This window comes from Bos grunniens, chromosome 24 (genome assembly GCF_055505025.1).
Source record: "Bos grunniens cultivar Pamir isolate PY7600 chromosome 24, Bosgru_T2T1.0, whole genome shotgun sequence".
Classification (NCBI taxonomy): domain Eukaryota; kingdom Metazoa; phylum Chordata; class Mammalia; order Artiodactyla; family Bovidae; genus Bos; species Bos grunniens.
This window is the reverse complement of record NC_141188.1, coordinates 12,171,895-12,190,311: the sequence shown is the minus strand read 5'-3', so window position 1 is coordinate 12,190,311 and position 18,417 is coordinate 12,171,895.

Sequence of the window (18,417 nt, the reverse complement as noted above, 5' to 3'; positions counted from 1 at the left end):
GTAGGCTACAAGGCTCCTCTGTCCATGGGATTCTTCAGGCAAAAATACTTGCCATTCCCTTCTTCCAGGGGATCTTCCTGACCCAGGGATCAAACCCAGGTCTCCTGCATCATAGGCAGATAGTTAACCATCTGAGCCAACAGGGAAGCCCAAGAAATCCCATAAATAATAAAGTAAAAATATTGCCCAATCATTGGCCACAAATGGAGAACTGGACTGCCTTATGGTGCTGGACCTGCTCTTTTGTGGATGTAATTCTTCCAACATCTCATTTTGGCCCATTAGCCCTGAGTTCATCTTCTCTTGCTCTCAAGAACTCACTAAAATTTCTAGAAAACTTTCTGACTTAAAATAAGAAATCAAGAGTGGAAAATACAATAGTGATATTATGAAAACAGTGCCAGAGTTCCCAAAACACTCTCCTTAATTTAAAACCTGGGAAATTCAAATATTACTGGTTTCTGATGCCAGAGTAAAGGTAGTTCTACTCCTCCACACCTTCTGAATCAAAGTGGAAGAACAAACAGGGTAAAACCAAAATGGATATATAAAATGTAGGTTTAAAAACAAAAACACAACACTAGCAGTCCAAATATGAAACCAGAGGGGTGAAGAATACTGAGAAAATGTGGATTAAAATGCATTTGGGTCAAAATGATAATATGAGACTCTCCTCATATCTCTTTAGATGTCAGATGAATACAAATATTTCTGTAATTCATTCCAGTCACTGAGTTGTGTCCGACTGTTTGTGACCCCATGAACTGCAGCACACCAGGCCTCCCTGTCCATCACCAACTCTCGGAGTTTACTCAAAGTCATGTCCATTAAGTCAGTGATGCCATCCAACCATCTCATCCTCTGTTGTCCCCTTCTCTTCCCACCTTCAATCTTTCCCATCATCTGGGTCTTTTCAAATGAGTCAGTTCTCTGCATCAGGTGGCCAAAGTATTGGAGTTTCAGCTTCAACATCAGTCCTTCCAATGAATATTCAGGATTGATTTCCTTTAGGATGGACTGGTTGGATCTCCTTGCTGTCCAAGGGACTCTCTAGAGTCTTCTCCAACATCACAGTTCAAAAGCATCAATTCTTAGGTGCTCAGCTTTCTTTATAGTCCAACTCTTACATCCATACATGATTACTGGAAAAACCATAGCTTTGACTAGACAGACCTTTGTTGGAAAAGTAATGTCTCTGCTTTTTATTCTATAATTGAATGTTACAGTTTTGAAAGGGGCCCCAAATGATGCTGGGATTATAGTGATTAGACTTAATGCTCTATGCCAGCCAAGTAAGATGGAAAAGAGCACAGAATCCAAGAAAAAACAGAGCTTAAGGTGCAGGTACTGTTAAATATTTTCAGACTGTAGCACCTAGCACTCAACCTTGGGGAGATTGCTACAAACGACTGTGGTCACAGTGAAAGTGGAAGCTGCCTTTGTCACATCACAACCCTAGAAGGCTATTAGTTACAGCACTTGATTGTGAGCCACGATGACCTGCTAAAGATGGGATACAAAGGAGATGGATTTCTGGAGCAGGAAGATTTGCTCTTCAGGTTCCAAAGTCAAAAAAATCTTAACCTAAGTTTATCAAGATCACACTGCAAAATACCACATCATTATTCAACAAACAGCATATCAAATTCAGAGATGAAAATGGATCAAGCTATTGGAAATATTTAAAAGAGAAAAATGAAAAATCATAGATGTAACACACCCACTGGAACCAGCCAAGGAAAAAGAAAAGAATAGAATAATCCACAGGGTTCTAATAGACAAGTTGGAGGAGATCATATAAATAAAACTCTGTGAAAATGAGTAAAGAGGAAATGGTAGATAAGAAGACATGAAAAAACTCCGATACATATACTTAGGATGTATAAAGGGAGAAAGGAAAAATTACTCAGAAAAAGCATGAAATACTCCCATTTGTAGCAATGTAGATAGACCTAGAGAATATTGTGCTTAGTGAACTAAGAGAAATACAAGTATTGTGTGATATCACTCATGTGTGGAATCTAAAAGATACAGAAAACAGAAACAGGTATGGTTACCAAAGGAGAGAGCAAAGGGAGGAGAAACAGATTAGGAGGATGGGCTTAACAGATACAAACAACTATACATAAAATAGATGAACAAGGAAGTAGCATATGTTCAGTTCAGATCAGTCGCTCAGTCGTGTCCTACTCTTTGCGACCCCATGAACTGCAGCATGTCAGGCCTCCCTACATCAGGTGGCCATCACCAACTCCCAGAGTTCACCCAAACTCACGTCCATTGAGTTGGTGATGTATGTTATAGAGAATTATATCCATTATATTGTAATAATCTATAAACAAATATAGAAACCCGAGTAAGACGGTAGGTGCTGAGAGAGGGCACGGCGACTGAGTGGTGAGCGGCAGAGAGGTGACTGGTGGTTGCAGTGCAGGAGCAGCTAGCAGCAGTTGAGCAGCACAGGAGCTGCGGCTGAGAGGAGATACCCCACATCCAAGGTCAGGAGCAGCAGCTTCACTTTCCTGGAGCAGCTGTGAAGAGATACCCCACGTCCAAGGTAAGAGAAACCAAAGTAAGACAGTAGGCTTGGAGAGAGGGCATCAGAAGAAAGACAGAAAACTAGCCAATACAATCACATGGACCACAGCCTGGTCTAACTCAATGAAATTAGGATGTGCCGTGTGGGGCCACCCAAGACGGACGGGTCACAGTGGAGAGGTCTGACAGAATGTGGTCCACTGGAGAAGGGAATGGCAAACCACTTTAGTATTCTTGTCTTGAGAACCCCGTGAACAGTACGAAAAGGCAAAAAGATAGGACACTGAAAGATAGGACACTGAAAGATGAACTCCCCAGGTCGGTAGGCACCCAATTTGATACTGGACATCAGTGAAGAAATAAGAAAGAATGAAGGGATGGTGACAAAGCAAAAACAACACCTGGTTGTGGATGGGACTGGTGATGGAAGCAAGGTCCGATGCTGTAAAGAGCAATATTGCATAGGAACCTGGAATGTTAGGTCCATGAATCAAGGCAAATTGGAAGTGGTCAAACAGGAGATGGCAAGAGTGAATGTCGACATTATAGAAATCAGTGAACTAAAATGGACTGGAATGGGTGAATTTAACTCAGATGACCACTGTATCTACTACTGTGGGCAGGAATGCCTTAGAAGAAATGGAGTAGCCATTATAGTCAAAAAAAGAGTCCAAAACACAGTACTTGGATGCAATCTCAAAAATAACAGAACGATCTCTGTTCGTTTCCAAGGCAAACCATTCGATATCATGGTAATCCAAGTCTATGCCCAGCCAGTAACGCTAAAGAAGCTGAAGTTGAACGGTTCTATGAAGACCTACAAGACTTTTTAGAACTAACACCCCCAAAAGATGTCCTTTTCATTATAGGGGACTGGAATGCAAAAGTAGGAAGTCAGGAAATACCTGGAGTAACAGGCAAATTCGGCTTTGAAGCAGGGCAAAGGCTGATAGAGTTTTGCTAAGACACTGGTCATAGCAAACACTCTCTTCTGACAACACAAGAGAAGACTACACATGGACATCACCAGATGGCCAACATTGAAATCAGATTGACTATATTCTTTGCAGCCAAAGATGGAGAAGCTCTATACAATCAGCAAAAACAAGACTGGGAGCTGACTGTGGCTCAGATCAAGAACTCCTTATTGCAAAATTCAGACTTAAATTGAAGAAAGTAGGGAAAACCACTAAACCATTCAGGTATGACCTAAATCAAATTTCTTACAATTATACAGTGGAAGTGACAAATAGATTTAAGGGACTAGATCTGATGGACAGAGGTTCGTGACATTGTACAGGAGACAGGGATCAACCATCCCCATGGAAAAGAAATGCAAAAGAGCAAAATGGCTGTCTGAGGAGGCATTACAAATAGCTGTGAAAAGAAGAGAAGTGAAAAGCAAAGGAGAAAAGGAAAGATATACCCATTTGAATGCAGAGTTTCAAAGAATAGCAAGGAGAGATAAGAAACCCTTTCTCAGTGATCAATGCAAAGAAATAGAAGAAAATAATAGAATGGGGAAGACTAGAGATTTCTTCAAGAAAATTAGAGATACCAAGGGAACTTTTCATGCAAAGATGGGCTCAATAAAGGATAGAAATGGTATGGACCTAACAGAAGCAGAACATATTAAGAAGAGGTGGGAAGAATACACAGAAGAACTGTACACAAAAGATCTTCATGACCCAGTTAATCACAATGCTGTGATCACTCACCTAGGGCCAGACATCCTGGAATGTGAAGTCAAGTGGGCCTTAAGAAGCATCAGTACAAACAAACCTAGTGGCGATGATGGAATTCCAGGTCAGTTCAGTTCAGTTGCTCAGTTGTGTCTGACTCTTTTCAACCCCATGAATTGCGGCACGCCAGGCCTCCCTGTCCATCAACAACTCCGGGAGCTTACTCAAACTCATGTCCATTGAGTCGGTGATGCCATCCAGCCATCTCATCCTCTGTCGTCCCCTTCTCCTCCAGTTGAGCTATTTCAAATCCTAAAAGATGATTCTGTGACAGTGCTGCACTCAATATGTCAGCAAATTTGGAAAACTCAGCAGTGGCCACAGGACTGGAAAAGGTCAGTTTTCATTCCAATCCCAAAGAAGGGCAATACCAAAGAATGCTTAAACCACCACACAATTGCACTCATCTCACACGGTAGTAAAGTAATGCTCAAAATTCTCCAAGCCAGGCTTCAGCAATACATGAGCCATGAACTTCCAGATGTTCAAGCTGGTTTTAGAAAAGGCAGAGGAACCAGAGATCAAATTGACAACATCTGCTGGATCATCGAAAAAGCGAGAGAGTTCCAGAAAAACATCTATTTCTTCTTTATTGACTATGCCAAAGCCTTTGACTGTGTGGATCACAATATACTGTGGAAAATTCTTAAAGAGATGGGAATACTGGACCACCTGACCTGCCTCTTGAGAAATCTGTATGCAGGTCAGGAAGCAACAGTTAGAATTGGACATGGAACAACAGACTCATTCCAAATAGGGAAAGGAGTATGTCAAGGCTGCATATCGTCACCCTGCTTATTTAACTTATATGCAGAGTACGTCATGAGAAACGCTGGGCTGGAAGAAACACAAGCTGGAATCAAGATTGCCAGGAGAAATATCAATAACCTCAGATATGCAGATGACACCACCCTTATGGCAGAAAGTGAAGAGGAACTAAAGAGCCTCTTGATGAAAGTGAAAGAGGAGAGTGAAAAAGTTGGGTTAAAGTTCAACATTCAGAAAACTAAGAAGATGGCATCTGGTCCCATCACCTCATGGTTAATAGACGGGGAAACAGTGGAAACAGTGAGAGACTTTATTTTGGGGGCCCCCAAATCCCTGCAGATGGTGATTGCAGCCGTGAAACTAAAAGACACTTACTCTTTGGAAGGAAAGTAATGACCAACCTAGACAGCATATTAAAGAGCTGAGACATTACCTTGCCAACAAAGGTCCATCTAGTTAAGGCTATGGTTTTTCCAGTGGTCACGTATGGATGTGAGAGTTGGCCTATAAAGAAAGGTGAATGCCGAAGAACGGATGCTTTTGAACTGTGATGTTGGAGAAGACTCTTGAGAGTCCCTTGGACTTCAAGGAGGTCCAACCAGTCCATCCTAAAGGAGATCAGTCCTGGGTGATCATTGGAAGGACTGATATTGAAGTTGAAACTCCAATACTTTGGCCACTTGATGCGAAGAGCTGACTCATTTGAAAAGATCCTGATGCTGGAAAAGATTGAGGGTTGGAGGAGAAAGGGACAACAGGATGAGATGGTTGGATGGCATCACCAACTCAATGGACATGAGTTTGGGTGGGCTCCAGGAGTTGGTGTTGGACAAGGAGGCCTGGTGTGCTGCAATTCATGGGGTCACGAAGAGTCAGATGTGACTGAGCGACTGAACTGAATTGAACTGATAAATACAATCCACAAAAATATTGGATCGCTAACTGTACACCTCAAACTGACACAGTATTGTAAATCAACTATATTTCAGCTAAAAAATACTTCGTTGAGATAGAGAAGTCTTAGACTCCGTGTATCCTAAAAACATACTACGTTCAAGAAAAACTGATGTAGCATGAACAGTAAGTTAGGACTGATAAATTTTTGAACTCCAACTGACAATAAAAAAAGAATCTCATGAATAATCAGAATGATCAAGAGCTAAAATGTATCCAAAATTTAACTTCAAAACAAAATGAACACAATCAGGTAGGTTTAATCTCATCTCCAATACCCTCTTGAAGATAATGGAGGAATATCTCTTGAGTCAAAGAAAGTATGAACCATTCATGTGATGTCAAAATATGACTCATGTATTACAAACCACAAACAGAGTTCAACCAGGCACAGACTGAAGCAACTTTATCTTATTCTCAAGAAAAAATCTTAAGGAAAACAAACTTACCTAATAAAAACTAAGGTTATAGAAGCAATAGTTAAAAAAAAAAAAAAAGAAAAGAAAAAAATGAACACACACAAACACACACAAATGATGGGCTTTGAGCCCATTTAATATTATCTATTTAAAAAAATGAAATTATCAATACAGAATAGAATACAAATATGTGTTACTGATTTGTGCATTAGCACAATCAGGCTAATGCCAGGCAAAGACAAACATAATTAGTGGACGACTGTGGCCGCAGGGAGAGGGGAGGCTGCCTCGCCACATCACAAGCCCAGAAGGCTGATAGTGACAGCACTTGACTGTGAGCCGCACTGTAGGTCAGAGGAGATGGATTTCTTAAGATGAAACATTTGCTTTTCAGGTTCCAAAGTCCAAAATTTTTGGATAATTGTTGGATGATGACAAAGAGTAAAATGAATTAATCAAAAAGTGTATGTGTCAAAGTAGTGGCATTGAAAAGAAACCCAAATATTCTAGTTTTCTTATTTTTCATAGTAGGAATAAATAACTTAGAAACATGTATTTTAAGGAATACTTACTCCAACCTTCTAGAGTTTTAATTTTATTTCTTAATTATTAATTGTATTACCTCTTTTCATAATTCGTATGTATAAACAATTTGTTGAACTAAAAAATTTGATTTACTTTTTCTTCTGTTAAACTAAAATATATCTATTCAGTAGTATGCAGTGTGATTCTATTTTTGGTAAAGAAGGAAAAATCAAATTATAATCTGAATAGTAAAAAACCTCTTACTCCTTAAGCTATATCTATATGTCCTGGGTTTTCTTTTTTTTTTTTTACATTAGCCATAGGCTTGAGAAATATTTAAACAATTAGAGATTACAGTGCCTCTAGTGAAATGTGCTATTTTGATGACTGAATACATTTTTTGCCTTTTATCTATATGTTCATCTTGCTAATTTGACTAATCTAATATATAAAAGAAATCAGTATAGAAAAGGAATATTCCATAATATGCAATGTCTGCATTTACTATGTATTGCACTTTTCAATAATTTTAGCATCACTGGGATAGAAGCTGGTGTATAGTTACACATATGGTGAGTATCTAGGAAGATACAGAACCAATGCAGGGATATGTATGCGTTATCAGATATTCAGACAGCAAGCTTGTTCTGTAAAGCATTAGATATTAAGTGTACTGGGTTTGAGAATATCTCCCTCATATTCATGTTCTTCCTGAACCTCATAATGTGACTTTATTTGGAAATAAGTTTGTTACAGAGGTAATTAGTTAAGATGGAGTCATATAGGAATAAGGTGAGCCGCTACTCCAATATGATGTATATCCTTACAAAGAAAAGAAAACAGATACATAGGAAGAACGGTGTATGCTGACAGGAGTAGATTTAAGAGTGATGGATCTAAAAGCCCAAGAAATTCAAGTATTTCTGACCAACACCAGAAAAGCTACAAGGAAGAGTTAGTTGATCAGTTGTGCCTGACTCTTTGCGACCCAAAGGACTGGAGCCTGCCGGGCTCCTCTGTTCATGGGATTCTCCAGGCGAGAATACTGGAGTGGGTTGCCATTCCCTTCTCCAGGGGACCTTCTTGACCCAGGGATTGAACCTAGGTCTCCTGCATTGCAGGTAGGTACTTTACCATCTAAGCCACCAGGGAAGAGAAATGGAACCACAAAGGAACTAATCTTGCAAATGCCTTGGTTTCATCCTTATAACCTCCAGAACTTAGAACTACATACATGTTGTTTAAAATCATCCATGTTGCGGTACTCCATTACAACAGCCACAGGCAACAATACAGAATTTACAGTGTTTTGAAGTCATATAATCTGTCATAATTACTCAGCTTTAACCTTGTTGTAATGAAAGAAGATGTGAAAAAAATTGACTCTGTCTCAGTAAAACTTTATGTACAAAAGAAACATCAGATTAGATTTTGCCCAATGGCCATAATTTGGGGTCATATCTGACATACATCATTCTTCCCCTCCTCCTCCTTTTTTTCATTTTTCTTCTTAGCAAAGCCAGAATTATGATTCTAGCTCTGCACTTCCTCCAGATACCAGATTTCTATCTGATGAGTATAAAACCAAGCATGACTACCTAGAGATAGGTGTAACATGTAAAACAAATACATTTTTATCATTTTTTCCTGTTAACTTGTCCTTGTCAGTTTTATGGTTAGATCTAACCTAGAGATAAGTGTAACATGTAAAACAAATAAATTTTTATCATTTTTTCCAGGTAATAGCCCATCCTTGTCAGTTTAATGGTTAGATGTAACTCCCCATTAGAGTTGAAAATCTTTTCCTTTTCTACAGATCAAAATAATAAGATCAAATTTAATAATAATATTTTTATTAAATTTTAATAAAAGTATTATTTTTATAAGAAATTAAGTTAAAATGCTAGTAATTTTACTCAATATTCTAAATACATACTATAAATTTTTAAACAGTTATTTCTAGGGAAATAATTATCAGTACCCTAAGCATTGTAAGAGGTATGTTCTGATTTTGTAAGATGAAAAGCCTTTCTGAAGTATTTGTTCAAATTATATTCTTGTAGTGACATATTATGGAGAAGAAAATGGCAACCCACTTCAGTGTTCTTGCCTGGAGAATCCCATGGACGGAGAAGCCTGATAGGCTGCAGTCCATGGGGTCGCACAGAGTCGGACACGACTGAAGCGACTTAACAGCAGCAGCAGCGACATATTAACGGAGAAGGCAATGGCACCCGACTCCAGTACTCTTGCCTGGAAAATCCCATGCACGGAGGAGCCTGGTGGGCTGCAGTTCATGGGGTCGCTAAGAGTAGGACATGACTGAGCGACTTAACTTTCACTTTTCACTTTCATGCATTGGAGAAGGAAATGGCAACCCACTCCAGTGTTCTTGCCTGGAGAATCCCAGGGACGGGGGAGCCTGGTGGGCTGCCGTCTATGGGGTCGCACAGAGTCGGACATGACTGAAGTGACTTAGCAGCAGCAGCAGCAGCAGCAGTGACATATTAAAGGTAATTCAATTAACTCAATTTTTAGCAAAACCATCTTAAAGAATTAACTGTTGAATATTCAGGTACATATAATTTATTCTGATATGTAGATATGGAAAAGAAAAGTAATGCAGGAATCATACACAATGCAATAGAAATGAGCAACATTTACAAAATGTTCTTAAAAACTTTCAAATAAATAGAATAACGTAGTATTTTGATAAATTAAAAAATGTATTTGGAAAAACCAATCACACTGACAGTGAACTTATCTGACCTGTGTGTTTTGTTTGTTTGTTTTTTTTTTGGAGGGAAAGTGATAAATAGCTATGTCTGAAAGACATGAACTACCTCAAACTGGCTCCTAAAATCAGTTCCCTCACAAATCTGCTCTGATCAAACTGAAACTGCTTCTACGGCATATAATTTCTTATTTACAGAGTAAATTACATAAGAAATTATTAATTCAAATCTACACAATCATTAATTGAAAAACTCATCTTTTAAAGAACATTCTGTCAACCTTCAAACATATATGGCAAACTTTCCTTCAACAGAATTTTCTTTTTTTTTTTTTTCTCAATTTTATTTACAGTTCTTTGTCAATTCAGCTTCCTTGGACATTTTTGCTGAAGTTGTCAAATCTTTATTTTATGATAAAACCTATCTCTTTATTGTAATGCACAAAGGAATTTCAAATGCAATGTTTTATTCATTTTTCAAAGTCCAAAGGCTCCTTAGGATTTCTAAGGCTTTCATTTTTTTCACTTTGTAGAAGTTGGTGGCAGTGGCACGCTGGTGAATGAGACCCCGCCCATACCTCATTCTTTTTACTCCCTGATTCACTCCAATCTCTCTCCCCAACCTCTTTTCCTTTTAGAGAATCTAACTTCCAAATGGGATTTCAGACTGACAAGGGGAAAAGGAAAATGTATTGCTTGAAGTTGTTTTTCACTTTAAAGGCTTTCTATAGTGACAACTTTTCTTCTTCTAGAAATAAGGGGCTTCCAGAGGTGAAAGGTTGTTGCTCTACATTTGAAAGCAACAATTTCTGTTCGGAATGAATTTAATCTCACTGATATACACATTTTTACTAGAACTAGATCATACAGGGTAGGGGTTGTTCCCTGTAAATATGTATTCAGTACCTTTTGAAATACTTAAAATTTTTTGGTTAGAAAAGTTAATGCTATATAAATAATTTTGTATCAACGTAGAACTTGGAATTTAGAGTTTAAACTATGCAAACAAAGTGTTTTCAGATCCAGTGATTTTTGGTAGGAAAGTTTTTTTTTTTTTTTTAACATAAAATAAGATGCTGGGAGGGATTGGGGGCAGGAGGAGAAGGGGACGACAGAGGATGAGATGGCTGGATGGCATCACTGACTCGATGGACATGGGTTTGGGTGAACTCTGGGAGTTGGTGATGGACAGGGAGGCCTGGTGTGCTGCAGTTCATGGGGTCGCAAAGAGTCGGACACGACTGAGTGATTGAACTTAACTGAATACGAACCATTTAATTCTATGAAGAAGGAAATGCTAGTGGAGGACATTTAGCCTTCCTATTCTCTTTATAGCCCACCAGGCTCGTCTGTCCATGGGATTCTCCAGGCAACAATACTGGAGTGGGTTGCCATTTCCTTCTCCAGGGGATCTTCCCAGCCCAGGGATCGAACCCAGGTCTCCCACATTGCAGGCAGATGGTTTAACATCCTAGCCACCAGGGAAGCCCTATTCTCTCTATAGGCTTCCCCAATGGCTAAGCAGATAAAGAATCTGCCTGCAATGCAGGACACACAGGAGACAAGGATTTGATGAATGGGTTAGGAAGATTCCCTGTAGGAGGAAATGGCAACACACTCCAGTATCCTTGCCTGGAAAATTCTACAGGCAGAGGAACCTGGAAGGCAGTTGTAAAGAGTTGGACATAACTGAGCAACTGAGCATATTGCATTGCACATGAGAACAGCATCCAGTATTTAAAGAGAGCCTAGAGAGGCTTATCAGAGAAGGCAATGGCACCCCACTCCAGTACTCTTGCCTGGAAAATCCCATGGATGGAGGAGCCTGGCAGGCTGCAGTCCATGGGGTCACTAAGAGTCGGACACGACTGAGTGACTTCACTTTCACTTTTCACTGTCATGCATTGGAGAGGGAAATGGCAACCCACTTCAGTATTCTTGCCTGGAGAATCCCAGAAACAAGGGAGCCTGGTGGGTTGCCATCTATGGGATTGCACAGAGTTGGACACGACTGAAGTGATGCAGCAGCAGCAGAGAGGCTTATATAGAGCTACAGTACCCAAATAGATTTTTTTCTTTTAATTTTATGAAATATTTCTTGGCCTTGATATTTTCCTATCCCCTTTCTTATAGTCACAGTTGTTTTTAAACTTTATTTGGAGCTATGGAAATATATAGCAATGAACCCCGAGGGAATACACTGAACTCTTTCTTTATAGGAAACCATGTCTTGCCCTCCAAAACAGGTTATCTGAAGAACTCTTCCGTGAGTTCAGTTGCTCAGTCATGTCTGACTCTTCACGACTCCACGGACTGCGGCTCCAGGCTCCCCTGTCCAACCAACTCCTGAAGCTTACTCAGACTCATATACAGAGGGTCAGTGATACCTTCCAACCATCTCATCTTATGTTGTCCCCTTCTCCTCCTGCCTTCAATCTTTCCCAGCATCAGGGTCTTCCAATGAATCAATTCTTTGCATCAGGTGGCCAAAGTATTGGAGTTTCAGCTTCAGCATCAGTCCTTCCAATGAATATTCAGGACTTATTTCCTTTGGGAAGGACTGGTTGGATCTCCTTGCAGGCCAAAGGACTCCCAAGAGTCTTTCCAACACCACAGTTCAAAAGCATCAATTCTTCAGTACTCAATTTTCTTTATAATCCAACTCTCACATCCATACATGACTACTGGAAAAACTATAGTCTTGACTAGATGGACCTTTGTTGGCAAAGTAATGTCTCTACTTTTTAACATGTTGTCTAGGTTGGTCATAGGTTTTCTCCCAAGGAGCAAGTGTCTTTTAAATTCATGGCTTCAGTCACCATCTGCAGTTATTTTGGAGCCCCCAAAATACAGTCTCTCACTGTTTCCATTGTTTTCCCATCTATTCGCCATGAAGTGATGGTACCGGATGTCATGATCTTCGTTTTCTCAATGTTGAGCTTTAAGCCAACTTTTTCACTCTTCTCTTTCACTTTCATCAAGAGGCTCTTTAGTTTTTCTTCACTTTCTGTCATAAGAGTGGTGTCATCTGCATATCTGAGGTTATTGATATTTCTCTTGCTAATCTTGATTCCAGCTTGTGCTTCATCCAACCCAGCATTTTGCATCATGTGCTCTTCATATAAGTTAAATAGGCAGGGTGACAATATACAGCCTTGATGTACTCCTTTCCTGATTGGAAGCAGTCTCTCTTGTTCCGTGTTTAGTTCTAACTGTTGCTTCTTGACCTGCATACAGATTTCTAGGAGGTGGGTCAGGTTGGTCTGGTATTCCCATCTCTTGAAGAATTTTCCACAGTTTGTTGTGATCCACACAGTCAAAGGCTTTGGTGTAGTCATTAAAGCAGAAGTAGATGGTTTTCTGGAACTCTCTTGCTTTTTGGATGACCCAGCGGATGTTGGCAATTTGATTTCTGGTTCCTCTACCTTTTCAGAATCCAGCGTGAGTATCTGTAAATTCACGATTCATGTACTGCTAAAGTCTGGCTTGGAGAATTTTGAGCATTACTTTGCTAGCGTGTGAGATGAGTGTAATTGTGTAATATTTTGATCATTCTTTGACATTGCCTTTCTTTGGGAGAACTTTGGAAGAACTCTTACTGTCTTCCTAGTCCAGAGGGCTTCCCTGATGGCTCAGTGGGTAAAGAATTCACTTGCACTTCAGGAGACACAAGAGACACAGGTTTGATCCCTGGATAGGGGTGATCCCTTAGAGAAGGAAATGGCAATCCACTGTAGTATTCTTTCCTGGAAAACCCCATGGACAGAGAAGCCTGGCAGGCTACAGTTAATGGTGTCACAAAGGGTTAGACACGACTAAGCATGCAGGCAGTCCGGAGGGATCACAAGAACTTGAATACCCACAGTTGTATTTGTTGCTCGTGTTTCCTCCCACAGTATTGAGCATAGATTTCAGGTTGCTGTAGGATTAGACTAATTAATCGTTGGCTTAAATTGAAGTGTTAAATAGGTGAAAGTGCAGTGAAATTGCTATTCTAATCCACTGTGGATGGTAATGCAATTTACTACAACCTACTCAGAATGTAAAGCTTGGCAGCAGGAGCCATTAAGATGCTATGCCCTTTGACACCAACAATCATTTACTTAAACATTTATCCTACAGGAATAAACCACAAAATCAAAATGAGTTAACAGGTGTATATATTAAAATCTTTGTTTCAACTCCAAAGGAAGAAACACTGAAATATTTATTAAGTGGTTAGTTTGTTGATGTATACGGTATTAACATAATTACCCTATGCAGTTACTAAATTCATATTTATGAAAATGATGTGCTATTGAAAGATGATAAGCAAAAATATTAAGAAAACTGTGCATGTTATAATTTAAAATATTAGCATATAGTCAAGAGAATTGAAAACTTTTATAAAAAGAAGAAAATATATTTAAAAAACATATACATACATGTTAAAATATTACATAAATTATTCTTATAAGAACATTCTGATATGAAATTAGCATTTATTTTAAACTGTATAGTTTTAATAATCATGATTTTTTTTTGAAACTTCTGTGGTGGTTTCATTGCCTGTTTGGGTTGTTTGGGAGCAGATATTAACTGTCTTCATCCAAAATGGGGCCTATTCAAGAAGGTTCATGTACTTCCTGGAAGTTATTCTTGGCTATAGGAAGCAAAGTTTTGTTTTACAAAATACATTTTTAGAGAATAATATATATAATTTTTTTCTTTTCAAGCACTTACTGTGGTAGGTATTGAGTAACCTATATTGTTTGGGTGGTTCCCAGACAAAAATTTACCTTGACAAACCACACAATAATTAAAGTGCTATGAATAGATAGGATAAATTGCCACCAATTTCAAACAGGGAATCTAGGTTATTTCAACTGAATGTATACATTATTCAGACTAAGCAAATAACTACTCTGTTGCTGCTGCTGCTGCTGAAGTCGCTTCAGTCGTGTCCGACTCGGTGCGAACCCAGAGACGGCAGCCCACCAGGCTCTCCTGTCCCTGGGATTCTCCAGGCAAGAACACTGGGGTGGGTTGCCATTTCCTTCTCCAATGCATGAAAGTCAAAAGTGAAAGGGAAGTTGCTCAGTCATGTCCGACTCTTAGCGACCCTAGGGACTGCAGCCCACCTGGCTCCTCCGTGCATGGGATTTTCCAGGCAGGAGTACTGGAGTGGGGTGCCATTGCCTTCTCCAATAACTACTCTAGTTTCATATTATTAGTGTGGTTAAAACTAAATACCCTAAATGAATATAGAGCACTTGTAACTCTGTAAATGTATTACATTAAATTTGTAAACTGTATAGCTATTTTCACTGTCATGGTCAAAATTATTTTGTAAACTCCAAAAATTGGGAAAGGAGTATGTCAAGGCTGTATATTGTCACCTGCTTATATAACTTATATGCAGAGTACATCATGTGAAATGCTGGGCTGGATGAAATATAAGCTGGAATCAAGATTCCTGGGAGAAATATCAATAACTTCAGATATGCAGATAGCACAACCCTTATGGCAGAAAGTGAAGAGGAACTGAAGAGTCTCCTGATGAAAGTGAAAGAAGAGAGGGAAAAACCTGGCTTGAAACTCAACATTCAAAAAACGAAGACCATGGCATCCGGTCCCATCACTTTATGGCAAATAGATGGGAAACAATGGAAACAGTGAGAGATTTTATTTTCTTAGGCTCCAAAATCACTGCAGATGGTGATTGCAGCCATGAAATTAAAAGACGCTTACTCCTTGGAAGGAAAGCTATGACCAACCTAGATAGCATACTGAAAAACAGAGACATTACTTTACCATCAAAGGTCTGTCTAGTCAAAGCTATGGTTTTTCAAGTGGTCATGTATGGATGTAAGAGTTGGACCATAAAGAAAGCTGAGCACTGAACAACTGATGCTTTTGAAATGTGGTATTGGAGAAGACTCTTGAGAGTCCCTTGGATTGCAAGGAGATCCAACCAGTCCATCCTAACGGAAATCAGCCCTGAATATTCATTGGAAGGACTTATACTGAAGCTGAAGCTCCAATACTTTGGCCCCCTGATGTGAAGAACTGACTCATTTGAAAAGACTGATGCTAGGAAAGATTGAAGATGGGAGGAGAAGGGGACGACAGAGGATGAGATGATTGGATGGCATCACTGACTCAATGGACATGGGTTTGAGTAAGCTCCAGGAGTTGGTGATGGTCAGAGAAGCCTGGTGTGCTGCAGTCCATGGGGTCACAGAGACAGACATAACTGAGCAACTTAACTGAACTGACTGAATTCTTTGAAAGCATCTTAGAAGACAATTAGCATTATTAAGAAGTTTGAGGTATTATCATACATCATCAATAAGATTGAGAATTTATATTATTATGGTGAGTAAGGGCTTCCCTGATAGTTCTGCCTGCAATGAAGGAGATCCCAGTTGGATTCCTGGGTGGGGAAGATCTGCTAGAGAAGGGATAGGCTACCCATTCCAGTATTCTTGGGCTTCCCTTGTGGCTCACCTGCTAAAGAGTCCACCTGCAATGTGGGAGACTTGGGTTTGATTCTTGGGTTGGGAAGATCCTCAGAGAAGGAACAGGTTACCCACTCCAGTATTGTGAGTATGGTAAGTAACGATAAACACGTAGGTTTAAAGAGTTTTAAAACAGTGGCCAAAGAGTTTAAAAATATTGGAAAATAGTTTTTGGTGGTTAATTAGAAAGAGGAAGATTTGAATAACTTGAAGTTTTGATATTTCAAAGGTGACTGTGAAGTCAAGTACTTAACCCCTAGAATTATCAGTATTATATACAGATGAATGAATGGATGGGGAGATGGATGAATGAATAAATGTGTGATTGAAGAGCCACTTTAATTCAGATATAAAGTCCAAAAGGTGAAAAATATTAAAAGGCAATGAAGAGTTCAACTATGACAATGTAATTGATCAACAGTACGTCACTGATAACCTTTCTGAAACAAATTTCATTAGACTGACTATAGTGAATGCCTGATGGGGAAGCAATTAAATTTGATCAATTTACAGACAAATCTACTTCATTTCTTTCTTTCAATAATTTAAGAGGAATAAAATGCAGAGGAACAATCAGATATAGTCATTTATTTTAGCTTATTTTAGCTAAGGAGAGTTTATCTTCTGTCTTTAAAAAGTACTTGACCATTTTCCTACTTCTTAAAGCCTACTCTTTTGATTTCAAAATCACATAAATACCTGTAATTTTTTTCCTTTTTGTTCTTACTGAAAAAGCTGTCCCCTTCTAATCTGGGGTCAAGACTCTTTGTTTTGAACTTAAGATGGATGTTCCAAGTCACACTACAGGAAATTTTGTCCCTGTGATGGGAACCTGTGCTTGTCTCTTCTAAGAATTGGATTAAGAAACTTCAGATAAAGTGAAAGTATCTTTTGGTTGAACAAGCTAATTATTCCTGAACAACTAGTAGATGCTGGGCATAAAGAGAAAAGCTGCATAATTCAGAATAACCTCAAAGCAATTCAGATGTATTCTGCTTCCCACACCCTAGTCCATCTACCTCTTTAAAGGAACTTACCTCATGGCAACAGATCACTGATGGACTAAATCTTATCCTTCCCTGAATCAATCTCTGCATTGACAGTTATCACCAGTGTAAACAACAACAATAATAACGCCTGGATAAATTAGCTAGGGGGTATGTAAGTATATACAATATGGAAGTTCAGGAACAATTACTTCATAAATCACCATTAATTTGTTATCCCACTACATATAATCACAAATTATTGTCAACATATATCCATTCTGCACATCTGAGATCACTTAGTCACTCTGACTTTAACAATTCAGTCACCCTAGCTGAATTCTCTCTTCTTTCAGCTCATTTTAATACTTTCAGACCAAGCACTTATCTTTTGTTCTTAAAGTCTTTTTTTAGCAATTATAAACCATATTAGACATTCTTATTTATGAACTCAGAGACTTTTGTTTACACTACAGGACTGAAGTTCTCAGTATGTTGAGTAATTGAGAGACCTAAATCTTTTTTTCCCCCTCAGTTGATTAAATGCTTCTTTGAAATAGTATTTGTTTTTAATTGAAGTCATCAGGAAACAAAATACAGAGTGGATACTTAGTTAACATTTGCAGATTTGTTGATTTATTGGCATTACTCAGCAATTATAGTTTTGAAATATTACTTGTTAAAAGTTAATATTTAAATTTTTTAATTATATCAAATAGTCAATGTATAATTTATATGTTTATAAATTAATATATCACTTATCATGATTGTACTTTCTCCCTAGTGCTATTTCTTTTACATTGAAAAAAAATAGTTTCAGACAATACCAGAGTATAATTAAATGTAATGTAGCTATTTCTAAGACATAAAAGTTAACCCTATGTCTTGAATGAGTAAATGAGATATTCAAATTCTTCAGACCAGTATTGTTTTAGTAGTAAAACTATGTATGTACCCTGCAGCAACCATCCCACTCAAATGATATTAATATACACAATTATAGCTGGCGGTGATAGTAAGTTGGCTTGCTATTCATTGTCTCTCTGCTTTTTGTTGGTGGTGCTGATTCTCTTGGGTTATGGACTAAGTCTTTTGATGAGGTTAAAGTGATCTTTGTTTACAATATACTGAAAATTTCAGATGTATATACACACATATATACATACTTTATATATATATATATTGGAGAAGGCAATGGCACCCCACTCCAGTACTGTTGCCTGGCAAATCCCATGGATGGAGGAGCCTGGT